Source organism: Myotis lucifugus, unplaced genomic scaffold (assembly GCF_000147115.1).
Source record: "Myotis lucifugus unplaced genomic scaffold, Myoluc2.0 scaffold_208, whole genome shotgun sequence".
NCBI lineage: Eukaryota > Metazoa > Chordata > Mammalia > Chiroptera > Vespertilionidae > Myotis > Myotis lucifugus.
The window spans coordinates 193,116-199,242 of record NW_005871256.1 but is presented as its reverse complement, the minus strand read 5'-3'; the positions used below and the strand labels follow the sequence as shown (position 1 = coordinate 199,242).

The window sequence follows — 6,127 nt, the reverse complement described above, 5'->3', positions numbered from 1 at the left end:
ATGGCAGCTCTGCCTGTCCCTCCCCGGTCACCCACCAAGCTTTGGGGTCATGTCGGGGTCCCACCTCCTCCCCGACATGCACTGCGTGCAGAGTCCCATTTCTAGAAAAGGGGGCGATGGGAGGAAGAGGTCAGCTCAGCATGGCCCACGAACTGTGACCTCTCTCGGGGGCGTGTCAGCCCCGCTGGCCTGTGTACAAATCTCCCAGCGTTTGCCCAGGGTTGTTGTGAGAAGCAAGTGAGGGAATGAATGTGACGGGGATTGGCCAACTAGAAGGCGCCCCCCTGGAGGTTCAGGGAATGATGGCTCCCAAGTCAAATCTTGCCTGTGTGTTTTGTTTGACTCAGATGTTGACGTTTTTTAAAAAGCCAGTATGTACAAGCCACAAAAACCAGCTTCTCTTCAAGAATGAAAACATCTACCAGCCCTGAGCCCACATCCCCGTTCGCCACAGTCCCCACCACTCCCTATTGCCTTACACCCAACCAGCCACTCACATACTTGGCCAGAGTGGTCCCTGGTGGGCCACTCATGGCTGTATCTAGGCCACTCAGGGTCCTTCCGTTGCTAAGGGGGATATAAAGAAGAACATTCAGAAAAACCTCAAGAGTCTCAGGGAATTAAAAGATAAGGGAGAAAAATGAAAAATTCAGTGAAACAACTGGGAGATCAATTTGAGAAAATCCCTCGGGAAGAGCTGGATGATGGAAGAGAAAAGAGGAGAACGAGGACCAGTCCAGGAGATTTAACATCTGACCAGCAGGCGTTCCAGCACAAGGCAACAGAGAAAACAGGAGGTGGAGGGGGTGGGGGGTGGCCTAAGGAGCTGGCACTGAAGAACAAGAGTTTTCAGACTGAAAAGGCCTGAACCAGGACCCAGGACAGTGAGGGAAACACCCCCAACAAGATGCATTCTTGTGAAATTTCGAAACTCCTAGGGAACAAGAGGAAAATCCCAAACGCTTCCAAAGAGGGGGAAAAGTCACAGAAAAGAACCAAGAATCACTTTGGCCTTGAACGTCTCCCAGCCACTGTGGGAGCGGGAGAGAGCCTGGCAATCCGGCGAAGGAGCTCCCCACCAGGCAGGCCATCCACTCGCGGGCACAGCCCAGATGTTCCCTTCCTTGTAAATCCTCCCCCAGGGAGAGTTCCCCATTGACTTCTTAGAGAACGTGGAAGGGAGGGGGAGGGAGTGAGAGAGGAACATCGATGTGAGAGAGACACATCGACTGGTTGCCTCCCACACCTGCCCTGACTGGGGCCAGGGATGGAGCCTGCAACTGAGGTACTTGCCCTTGACCGGATTCGAACTCGGACCCTTCAGTCCACGGGCTGATGCTCTGTCCACTGAGCCAAACCGGCTAGGGCCAGATATTTCCTCAACATGCAAGGTCTCAAAAAATTTCCTTCCCAAATATCCTTTCACAGGAAGCTCCTGAGCACTGTGCTCCGCCAGAATGAGGGAGTAGCTGAGAACAAAGACATGACCCGGTCCAGGAGGCAGAGGCCGAGCGCAGGAGAGAGGGAGGGGCTTCCCGGGATGGTGGGAGCGGCGTCGGGTGACAGCTGAGCATGCAGCCCGCGGGGAGCAGGGGACAGAGAAGACGACAGGGGGCCGGCGTGGGGGTCCGGGAGTGATGCTTCATGATAGGAAACCAAACAAACCGAAAGTGAGCAGGGACTGGAATGGGCACTTCACACAAGGCGTGCAGCCCGGCCGGCGTGCTCAGCAGTTGAATGCCGACCTGTGAACCAGGAGGTCAGGGTTCAATTCCCGGTCAGGGCACATGCCCAGGTTGCAGGCTCAATCCCCGGTGTGGGGTGTGCAGATTAATGATTCTCTCTCATCATGGATGTTTATATCTCTCCTTCCTCTCTGAAACCAATAAAAATATATTTTAAAAAATAAGATGTGCAAATAGCCAATGAGCACATGGAAAAGGCCTCCTCGTTAGTCACCAGGAAAGTGCGCTGAGACTGCAGTGATGCCCACTCTCCGCCCGCAGAGTGGACCCGATGGAGGACGAGAGACCAGCCCACGTGCGGATGAGGCAGTGACCCAACTGGACCTCAAGTACGTTGCCAGCGGGGACACAACCGCCACCCACCGCTGCTTTAAAACACTTTTTGGCCGTTTCTTAATCAAGTTAAGACGTTAACCTGTCCTCTGGCCCAGCAAACCTACTCCCTGGGGTATGTCCAGAGATATGAGCACACACAGACTCAGAAATACCAGTGCAAGAGCATGCGGAGCAGCTTCACGCCTCGTAGCCCCAAACCGGAACCGGCCCAGATGCCCATCCCATCGGATGGATAACCAGAGTGGGATATGTCCACCCACAGACTATGGCTCTGCATTGAAAAGGACTGAACAACTCATGACCACGTGGCTACATCTGAAAAACACGATGAGCTGCACCTAAAGGTTGTCGGTTCGATTCCCGGTTGGGGCACATACCTGGGGCTCCATCCCCAGGAGGGAGTGTGCAGGAGGCAGTCCATTGATGTTTCTCTCTTTCCCTCTCCCTTCCTCTCTCTCTAAAACTCAATAAAAACATATTTTTTTAAAAAACATGATGAGGGTTAGAAGCCAGGAAAAAAAAATACATGTGGTGTGAGTCTATTTACATAAGATTCAAAAACAGGAAAGACTAATCTAGAATGCAAAGCAGTGGTGATCTCGGTGGGGGGAGGGGAGCGGCAGGGAGAGGCAGGAGTTAACCGACAGGGACCCCAGGGAGGCCTCCAGGTGACAGGCAGGTCCTGGTGTCACAGGGATGTCACATGTAAACGTCATGCAGCCGGGCACTCACGACAGCTGCGTTTCGCTACCTGTAATTTATTCCTCAATAAAGCACTGAACCCGTCGAAAACCAAACAAGCCCCCAAAGATGCCTTGTTAATCCCATGGAACGTAAGAAGTTATATTAGAAAAGAAAACGTAATCCTGGGGCACGCCACATACTACGGACTTAGCTCGGTTGTGAAAATAACTCCCCGGTTGTAATAATGGATCAATACACTACACAGGCGTTCAACCAGACATCTGTGCTGGCAGGAGGAGCAGGAGGGCGGGGCTGACTGCAGCGGTGCGTTGGGGGAATGAGCACAGAGAGCTAAACCCTACTATTCTGTAGGAAGTCAACAGATCACGTCAAATCGAATAAACAAGAAAAACGCAGAGAGGGGTGCGATTCGGTCACCTGGAGGCAAATCCTAGGAGAAGCCGCTCAAGGGAAGCAAGTGGTTGTCTCTGGGGAGTAGAAGTCAGTGGCAAAATGGTGTGGGGCAGCTTTCGGTTCTGTTAGAATTAGATTTGGCAGAAAAGAAACAGAAACCCCAAATAAAATCCCTGCATTAAGACAGAAAAGTATTTCCATTTCAGGTGAGAGTCTGGAGACAGGCAACTCAGGGTTGCTCCATGACGTTCTCGAAGCCTTGGGCTTCTTTTTCTCGCTGCTGTACCATACTCGGCCTCCAGTTCCAGGTTACCTTAAGGTGCAGTGTGGCTGCTCCAGCTCCAGCCATCAAATCCACATTCCAACCAGTAGGGACAAAGACGGAAAAGGCTGCACACCTGCTGTCCTTTTAGGATGTCTCCCCAAAGCTACACCACCTCTGCTTTCATCTCATTGGCCCAGACGGAGTCCCATGGGGACCCCTAGCTGCAAGGGAAGCGGGAAGAAACCATTGCTATTCTGGAGAGCCATGTGAGGACAGCCTCTGACAAAACAAAAAGAAACAGCAGGAGCAGCCAACAGACAAAGCGAAGGGCAGCTCTGCCCCGTGGATGAGCCCTGCAGGCTGCCCTGGCCTTGGGCGCACACCTGGGAGAAAACACCACCTCGGGCCTCCCTCTACAGCTGGGAACCAAAAGTGGGACCACGGGAGGAAGACTGAGAAGCGGATGGTGTGCGCGGGGTGTATTGGGCGACGCACACAGGACAATAACCCATCCCGGGCCAGTGACCCCACGACAACAACCTTGCAGGCGGCCCGAGCTCGGAGATCTTCCCTGGATATCCACATCGAGGCCAGTTTGTGAACGGAGAGCGCTGCCCAATGCCCCAGAAAGGGGGAAATCGCGATCCCTCTCTTACAGATAACGCAACAGGCTCCCAGAGGTGAGGTAACTCCCCCAGGTCACAACCGAGGGGCTGGGGCCCAGCCCATCTCTCTCCTCCACGGGACAGGCATTCCTCCAAGGAATCCGGGCGGCCACCCACAGCCTTTGGATTCTCTGCAGGGCCGCAGTGGGCCTGTCAATAAGTCACAAGAAGCAATGAGTCATCTGAAGACAAGATAAACAACAGGGAGGCCCGCTGGGAGGCGCCTTCTGCCGGCGGAGAGTACACAGTGAGCAGGCAGGAGCCCCCTCGGCAAACACCAGCGCAGCAGTTTGCAGACAAAGAGAAAGTGCTGCTCCACTGGAAATGGGCGGCGAGCTCAGCTGCAGAGTTATTTCCATCCTGAAAGGGCTTTTGTCAAGCCTGGACCAGGAGCCCGGCATAAAGGATTCCAAACTTTTCCTCCCGGTCCCTCCAAAGCCAGAAGGGAAAGTCCTTCTAAGCTGCCATGATATTTATTTGCTGCCTCCCATCTGAACATCGCAAAATGCTTCCCTGATATTTCTGGATAAAACTGCAGGCACTCCCCGGTGCTGTTGGGGCCGTCCTTTCCTCTCCCTGCACCCCAGTTCTCAGGGGAGACGAGGATGGCTCTTGGGGAGACGGAGGAGATTGGGCAGAGGGCAGAGGGCGCGTCCTGCCCCCAGAACCCGTCCTCGCCAGGCCTGTCTGGATGCAGTGAGCTCATGGGGACCAGCCGGAGCCCAGACAGCCCGACAGGAAAGTGGCAGGCGGATCAGGGAGAGCCAGGCAGACAGAAATAAGCGAAGGGCAGGGCAGGGCAGGACGTGTGGAGGCCGGCAAGAGAGACCAGCCCAGGGCTCAGGGACAGGGCCCTGCACCTGCAAAGACTCGGTCAAGGTGGGACCCCGCCCCCAGAAAGAATCCGCCCTCAGGCAAGGGGTTCAGGTAGAGCTCGTCAAGGCTTGGTCAAGACAGCAAGACTGGAGACAGGCCTCTGGGCTCCAGGTCAGAGCAGGTGACGTAATGCTGACTCAGCCAGAGGCCTCAGAGGAACTCTCCTACTCCCCGTTGAGGCGGCTTCGAAAGTCTGGGGACCGGGCACCTTGGAGGCAAATTGGGAAGCAGCATGTGCAAGGGGTAGGCCGCTTGCTTCAGGCCCCCCCACTCCTTGCTTACAAGGTCCTTCTTCTCCAAATCGCTAAAGGTGACCTTCACACCAGCCCTGAGACCCTGTGGCAACACCGCAGACAGAAGCCTGGTCACCGGTGACCCTGTCCGGGACATTTCCAGCCTGAACGGCCTTCTTAATGTGAGTTTCCCCTCTGACCCAATTCAAAGCTTCTGTTGTTATTTTAAAATGACTTACTCTCACTCCACCCAGCACCCAGCACAATGTTGTTCAGTCAGAAGAGCTCAATAAATATCTTTGTTTTTTACTTGACTTGAAAAGAATCTGGTTAAGGAGATTTAAAAAGAGCTATTTGAAAAAAATGAAAATACACGAATAAGCACAAAATTATGCCATCCAAATACAAGTCGTAAGTCCCAAGGGAGCAATGCAAAAATAAGTGAACCAGAGAGAAGGAGCATGCGCCGGGGAAGGCTACTTGGAGGAGGTGAGTTTTGAACCAGTTACAAGGAGAAATAAGAGTTTGGGCTTACTTATTAGAATTATTTTGGTTTCAAGCAACAGCAATCTAGAAAAAGGAAGAAAGGAAGGAAGGAGAAAAAATATAGGGCACTGCATTGGCTCAGACAATAGGATGTAGGCATGGCTGGATCCAGGGCCTCAAATGATATCATCAGGAATCTGTCTCCCTCCATTCTGCTTTCCTCTGTGATAGCTCCATTCCTAGACAGGCTCCCTCCAGGGTGGCTTCCTGGACTTAGATCCTAAAGCTTTGCAATTCCACCAGGAAGACCATGCTTCTCTTTTTCTAGTTTTTTTTTGGGGGGGGGGGGGAGGGAGGGTTGGTTGTAAAAAAAACAAAAACTGTTATTGTAAAGAAATTCTGGAGGGGTTAATTTGTTACTGC

General features: G+C 53.1%; 1 long non-coding RNA gene across 1 annotated transcript in view; it reads left to right on the top strand.

Annotated features, from left to right (window-relative positions):
* Positions 1–5,289: 5,289 nt before the first annotated feature.
* The window catches only part of LOC111827720, a 2,478-nt gene continuing 1,640 nt past the window's right edge, over positions 5,290–6,127 (top strand). Inside the window, exon 1 of the long non-coding RNA XR_002831399.1 lies at positions 5,290–5,400. This is a non-coding gene — a long non-coding RNA (uncharacterized LOC111827720). The remainder of the gene's footprint in view (positions 5,401–6,127) is intronic.